Below are 6,146 nucleotides of genomic sequence, written 5' to 3' on the forward strand. Positions count from 1 at the left end.
TACTCGTATAAAATCAAATCTTAATACATCAGAACTACGCAATAGATTCCAAAATGCTTATTCTAAAATTTATTTTTTATACGCAATAAATTTTTTGTGGAATTGATTAAAAATATTTATATTTATTGCTTATATATATATATATATATTATATAGGAATGTTTTCGTTAATTTATAAATAATTAATCATTGAATTAAAATTTAATATTTCGTACAATGCTCTTCTATTTATCTGGTAGATGAAAGCAAATATTTGCATCTTATTATTTATTTGTTTACATTATACAAAATATAATTATATTATATTATAAATTGTTTATTTAAATGACAAGTTATTTATTATACGCCGAATGCAATTAATGTTGTTACAGTTTTCTTTTTAATAATGTCCACATCATAATTATGAAGAATTTATTTTTTAAATCAATATCATCATAATTTCATCTTAGCTCAGTTTAGGAACTTTGACTTTAAAATGGACTTTTAATATATACCTACACATGTCATAATATCAATCTAATTAGTAACTCGTCTATAAGTTCTTTTAAATAAATGTATACTCTATATATACATACATTTGTAGATATTCATAAGACAGTGCTCAATATCCAGTGTTGGTCAAAGCATCCTTCACAATGCGTCTTCTCTATCACCTATAACATTATAACATCATTATATGACGTTATGTCATTGATTTTGTTCCGTATATTCCGTATGTTCTCGTTACTTTGTTTCTATTACGTTCAACTTTCGATTCTATGGCCTTCCTCTTGCCGAAACCTGTTCTTAGTTTTCTTTAGGTATCTATCTGTTTAAATCTGCTTTTGGATAACATGACCTAGGTATTTTGTATTGTGTATCATTAACAATCTATAAATTTTCTTATATATTTTCGGTCAAACAATTGATTATTATTTGCAGTATATTACATTAAGTGCCCTTATTTTGCTGTGTAATGTTATAATGACAATACTAGCGATCATATATTTTTAAGGTAAACTTCCATTTAAATAGGCGAATTTAAGTATTATATACTTTAAAAGCTGTAGTTATGTAAATAAAAAATAAACTACTTATTACAAAATAACTACATTCAAATAATTACATACAAACTTGTATTATTATTAAGAGGTGATGTGGCACTCCGACCATCGGATCTATTGTGTGCCCTACTAGGCTTAGAGTAAGTCTGTAAGCCGTGTTGCGAGTTTTATTGCCTCTTCCTTAAGAATATACATTCTTAGGAGTCTATTCCGTATGTGCATAAGCGCAGGGCATTCTAACAGCACATATGTGCTTACAGTACCCTGTTAGAATTCCTGTGATGATTCTAAGTTTTTCTTTTGATAAGTCCAAACAATCATGTTATCTCCTGTTGTTACAGGTACCAATAAACGATTTATGTATATTGTGCTAATCCTGATAGATTATCTCAGCATTCCTTTTTGTTCTGGTTTATTCTGGTTCTTCTTTATTTTTATAAGAGGAGAGAGGAGGGTACTTGTCCACAGAACGGTTCTGGCCCCATCAGCAATGTGCCTGTTTTTTTTTTGTCTAATTTGTCTGCTTATTCATTTTCGCGTATGCCAGTATGTCCCGGTGCCCAGAGAAGCAACACCGGATTTAAGGTATTCTGGCACCAGTCTTGAGGGTCGCCTGATGTGAGTTTAGTGCATTAATATCAGTGGAGGACATCACTGTTTGAACAGAGCCTGATAGTTGCAAAATAAATGTTAAATCGTTTCTGTTTTTTTTTTGAGTCTTCACCAGAACAGTTTTTATGCGAGCACATATAGCCCATTGACTGTCCAAAGATGATTAACACTACCATTTGTTAAACTTAAGACTTTGTTGTTGTTTTGTTCCACGTTTGTTCTAAGTGCTCATTAATCTCTGCCTTTGTGGTTTCCTTTGTCTCGTAAGATTTTGGAAGAAGGATATTGAAATTTCCATCTAATATTTGTTATGCTATCCGAAAAAGTAGTTACTGTGTCTGTTTAGCTTATTTGATATTCTCACAGTATCAGTATGACCTGAAATTTATGTTCGATAAATTAATGATAAACAGATATGTTACAATAAATTTTTAAATATTCTTTTGTGATGTCTTATATAATTTATGTATTGCATATTTTATATAATTTTACCATATAACATACCCATATACAGAAATATCATATACTAAAAATGAGGTAGTTAATAGTTCTAATGCCGTTAGAACTGATAAAATAAAGATTATAAGCTTTAAGGACGCTTTGAACCACATTGAATGAATACATCTGTAAATAATTACGCATTTTTTTTAATATATTTAAATTTGAATAATTATTTAATTGTTTCTATAAAAATAAATAAAAAATAAAAATGATTATGGAATGGAATGAAAATATTTTTTAATAATGTTTATAGGGTCCATTATAGTAGATTATAATTTTGAAAAAGTCATATGCATATATAATCTTATTAAAAAAAACCAGCCTGGTATGGGGACAGAAATATTGTTTATTCTTATTAATTCATTTCAATTGTTAATAATTAAATGTATATATATAAATATCAGAACGTAATTGTGTTTCATCGGACAATATTTTTTTTCTTCTTAGAAGGTTTAAGAATTCACAGTTACTATAAGTTTAAATCAAAATTGTGATTATATTAATTGTTCACAAACGAAATTCGTTATAAAGAGAACATTATCTTTCCATATGATCGATTATATGATTATATGATATGATGATTATATGATGATGACACTGTTTAGTTAAGTAGCAAATAAAATTGTGCAAACTAAGTATTTTACAACAAATATGCGAATTTAGTAAGTGATGTTTGTGTGATCTATTATCACTTTCATCTTTATGAAGAAAGTCCTTTCATTTGCCTTATAGTTTTATGACACCGTGAAGTAGTATCTAATCTGTTAACGAAAACTGCAAACAGTCTGATAATTGTGCGATTTTTCTCATCTCTGTTTGGGTACGAATATTTTCTAACAGCTTTAGATATATAATTGTGAGTACTTACACCTTATGTAAGTAGTCGTTAGTAGTATAATATGGACCTTTCGTAGTGTTTTGATTTGGAATCGGTAGATTATTACTTTAATTCATAACTGTTGATGGGCTTCAGCACATTATTATTAATGGAGTAGTTGTTGTTCTAATGATATTTTGTTCTATTTATTAATATAGGCGATCAAATAGATCCTTTTATAGTAAATATTTTTCGATGAATTTAATTTTATTTGGTTTGATATGCTAAATTTTCATCTATAGGCCACTGTTAATATGGCACATGAGTAACGATATTTAAATTGGCTAATTGGTTAAAATGGCCTCTAGAAATATATCTGTCATATGGAGTAGAGTGTTTGATAAAAAAGTGTTTTTTGTAAAGTTATTATTATTTTAGAGTATGAAATTATTAAACTGTGAACAGCTTTTTAGTTTAAATAGAAGACTCGTTGTTATAACCCAAAAAATATCTGTGAAGTACTAAAAAATGTGACACTATAATATTTCTTTTTATACGAAGACATTCTTTACTGGACTATGAGTTTGCTTAAGTCTGGTATCTAGGATTGTGCCCAAGTGGGGATATATCATCAAATATTTTTTGTCAAAATATTTTTGCTCTTCACTAAATTAATTATAATAAAAATTAGTAACAATTTTATTTATATACACAGTGATAGGTATGTAAATACAAAAATATGTAAATACTAAAATTGTTTACGTCACTAACTTGCTCTATAGTACTTTGCATTTGGGAAAAGCCGATTTGGAGCCGATTTGCTTCAACTATTAAGATACTAACAAATATACAAAATCTATGCTTTTCAATAATAAATAAATATATTCATATATATTCACATATATTTGTAATATATCCGAGATTGGAGATCTCCAATTGTTTATGTATGACGACGTTGAATAAGTGAGTGAGAAATACAAAACCATTTAGTAGTAGTAGAAATCGTTTTATAAGTTTTATTAGTATTATAAGTAGAAATCGATGACACCTCTTCAGTTGGTTAAATTAGTTTAGTATTACTGTATGTTATACACAAATATTATATATTCTAATTTAGCTTTTATTAGCACATTACTTTCCAGATCGATCGATGGTTTTGTCAGCTTAATATTATAAAATAATTCATTGTACAAACACATGTTCTAACCCTTAACTGCTTAGGCTTTATAGATTTGCACTGATCGCAGTATTGCCCTATTTCTGAGGCTACATAACTTTTAATGTGAATGTAAGTTTTGCATAATTTTTAAAAATTTATAGCTTCTTTTTTAATACATTATATTATTAATAATGAATCTATAGATTTATAGATTCGAACGCTTCTAATTTAGGTAGATTATTTTTACATTTCAATCTTCCAAAGTACTGGTTTTCATAAAATATAATTGAATTGAAATTTGATGAGATTTGCATAATATATTATATAAATGTACTGAACAAATGTATAAACGACTGAAAAACAAACCAAGATTATTGATGAAGTAATATAGATGATAGCTTCACGATAGTACGTAAAAATAAAATAGAGCAAACACTTCAAATATTTAAATCGTTTTTCACAAATTTAAAATTTATGATAGAAGAAAAGAAAAACGATATGTTTCTGTATCAAGTCACTGGAATGGTTAGATATGATAACCAGATTTATTTTCAATGGTACAAAAAGCCTACAGCTTATCCACAACATGTTATTCTAAACACGGCATCCAATTTTATTAGAAGAGTTTTGGAACTAAGTGATAGTATATTCCATAGCAAAACATGATATGTATTAAAATATATGTAGGTACGACTAAGAATAAACTTTAGAAAAGGATGGCTGGACATAAACATAGTTTGAAAAATAAAAGTGGTGTCGACCAAGAATAAGCTTAAGACAAGGATGGTTGAACATAAACATAGTTTGAAAAATGAAAGTGGTGTCAAAGCCAATACAGCATTGGCTGTAAGCCAATACAGCAGTGGCAGTAAGCCAGTTAACAGGACCACTTCTGATAATAAAATTGTCACCAAATTGATGTCGGAATAAATCGATTGTTAAGCGCGCTTTATGGCAAGTTGCGCCGTCTTGCGTTTTAATTGTAGTAAAACCTAATGTCGTCAATATTAAAATGATTAATGTTTGGAACTTGCTGACAAAAATTCAGTCAGCATGGCTCGATAGCGCTCGCCATTCAAGAAATAGGGACTGATTATGCTGGTAACGTGTAAACCGCACTAAACAGTCAATATTAATGGATATAATGGTAATTCGTTAACGGCTTGAGGATTATCTTCGCTCCATATACGATAATTTTGCTTATTGCAATAGCCATTTAACTAGAAATGAGTTTCATCACTAAACACTGTGCATTCTATGAATTCAGGAACAGATTTATTTTTTTCAAAGTAAATTTTCAAAATTTGGAAGCGTTATTGTAGCATTAAACTATACATTATGTATTATATACATAATGTACTATACATTATGTAATTGCCAAACCTTACAGAAAAGAAATATCAATACAGTTTGACATTCTCAGCTGTCAAGTTATAGTTATCAATAGCGATAGTACTCCGGCAGCTAAAAAAGCACCCGTTATATTGCATTTTAATATATAATTACCAAATATTCTTACATTTCTAATTGAAGTCTTCTCTTCTTATAACATTACAAGTTAAACTATCCCTTATATTATAATATGCGACTATAATCATAGTCGATCATAGTCGATCATAGTCGACTATAGTTAACCTAGTTAGTCTAATTTTACCTTAATAAGTAATATAATTAAAATTAGCTTTTATTTGAATTCCATACAAAATTTTATTATGTTATATAAATATACAATTATTTTGTATAAATCGATTGCTCCGAATAAAATTTTGTTCATTAGAAAAATCTCGTCGATACCGTAAATAATTGCAGTGCAATTGTTAAAAACGATATTGTATTAAACAAATCACACTCGATTTAGGCTAAACTGCCAATTCATCTGGCTTAGTAGCCAATACTCTCTCCCCACTGTCAGCGAGCCGACGAGCCATAGAGTCATCGAATCATCGAATCATCCAGTCAACAGCCACTGTAACAAATTATTGTATTATGTCCACACAACGATAATTTGTACTTG

The sequence above is a fragment of the Teleopsis dalmanni genome, chromosome X (genome assembly GCF_002237135.1).
Source record: "Teleopsis dalmanni isolate 2A chromosome X, ASM223713v2, whole genome shotgun sequence".
Classification (NCBI taxonomy): domain Eukaryota; kingdom Metazoa; phylum Arthropoda; class Insecta; order Diptera; family Diopsidae; genus Teleopsis; species Teleopsis dalmanni.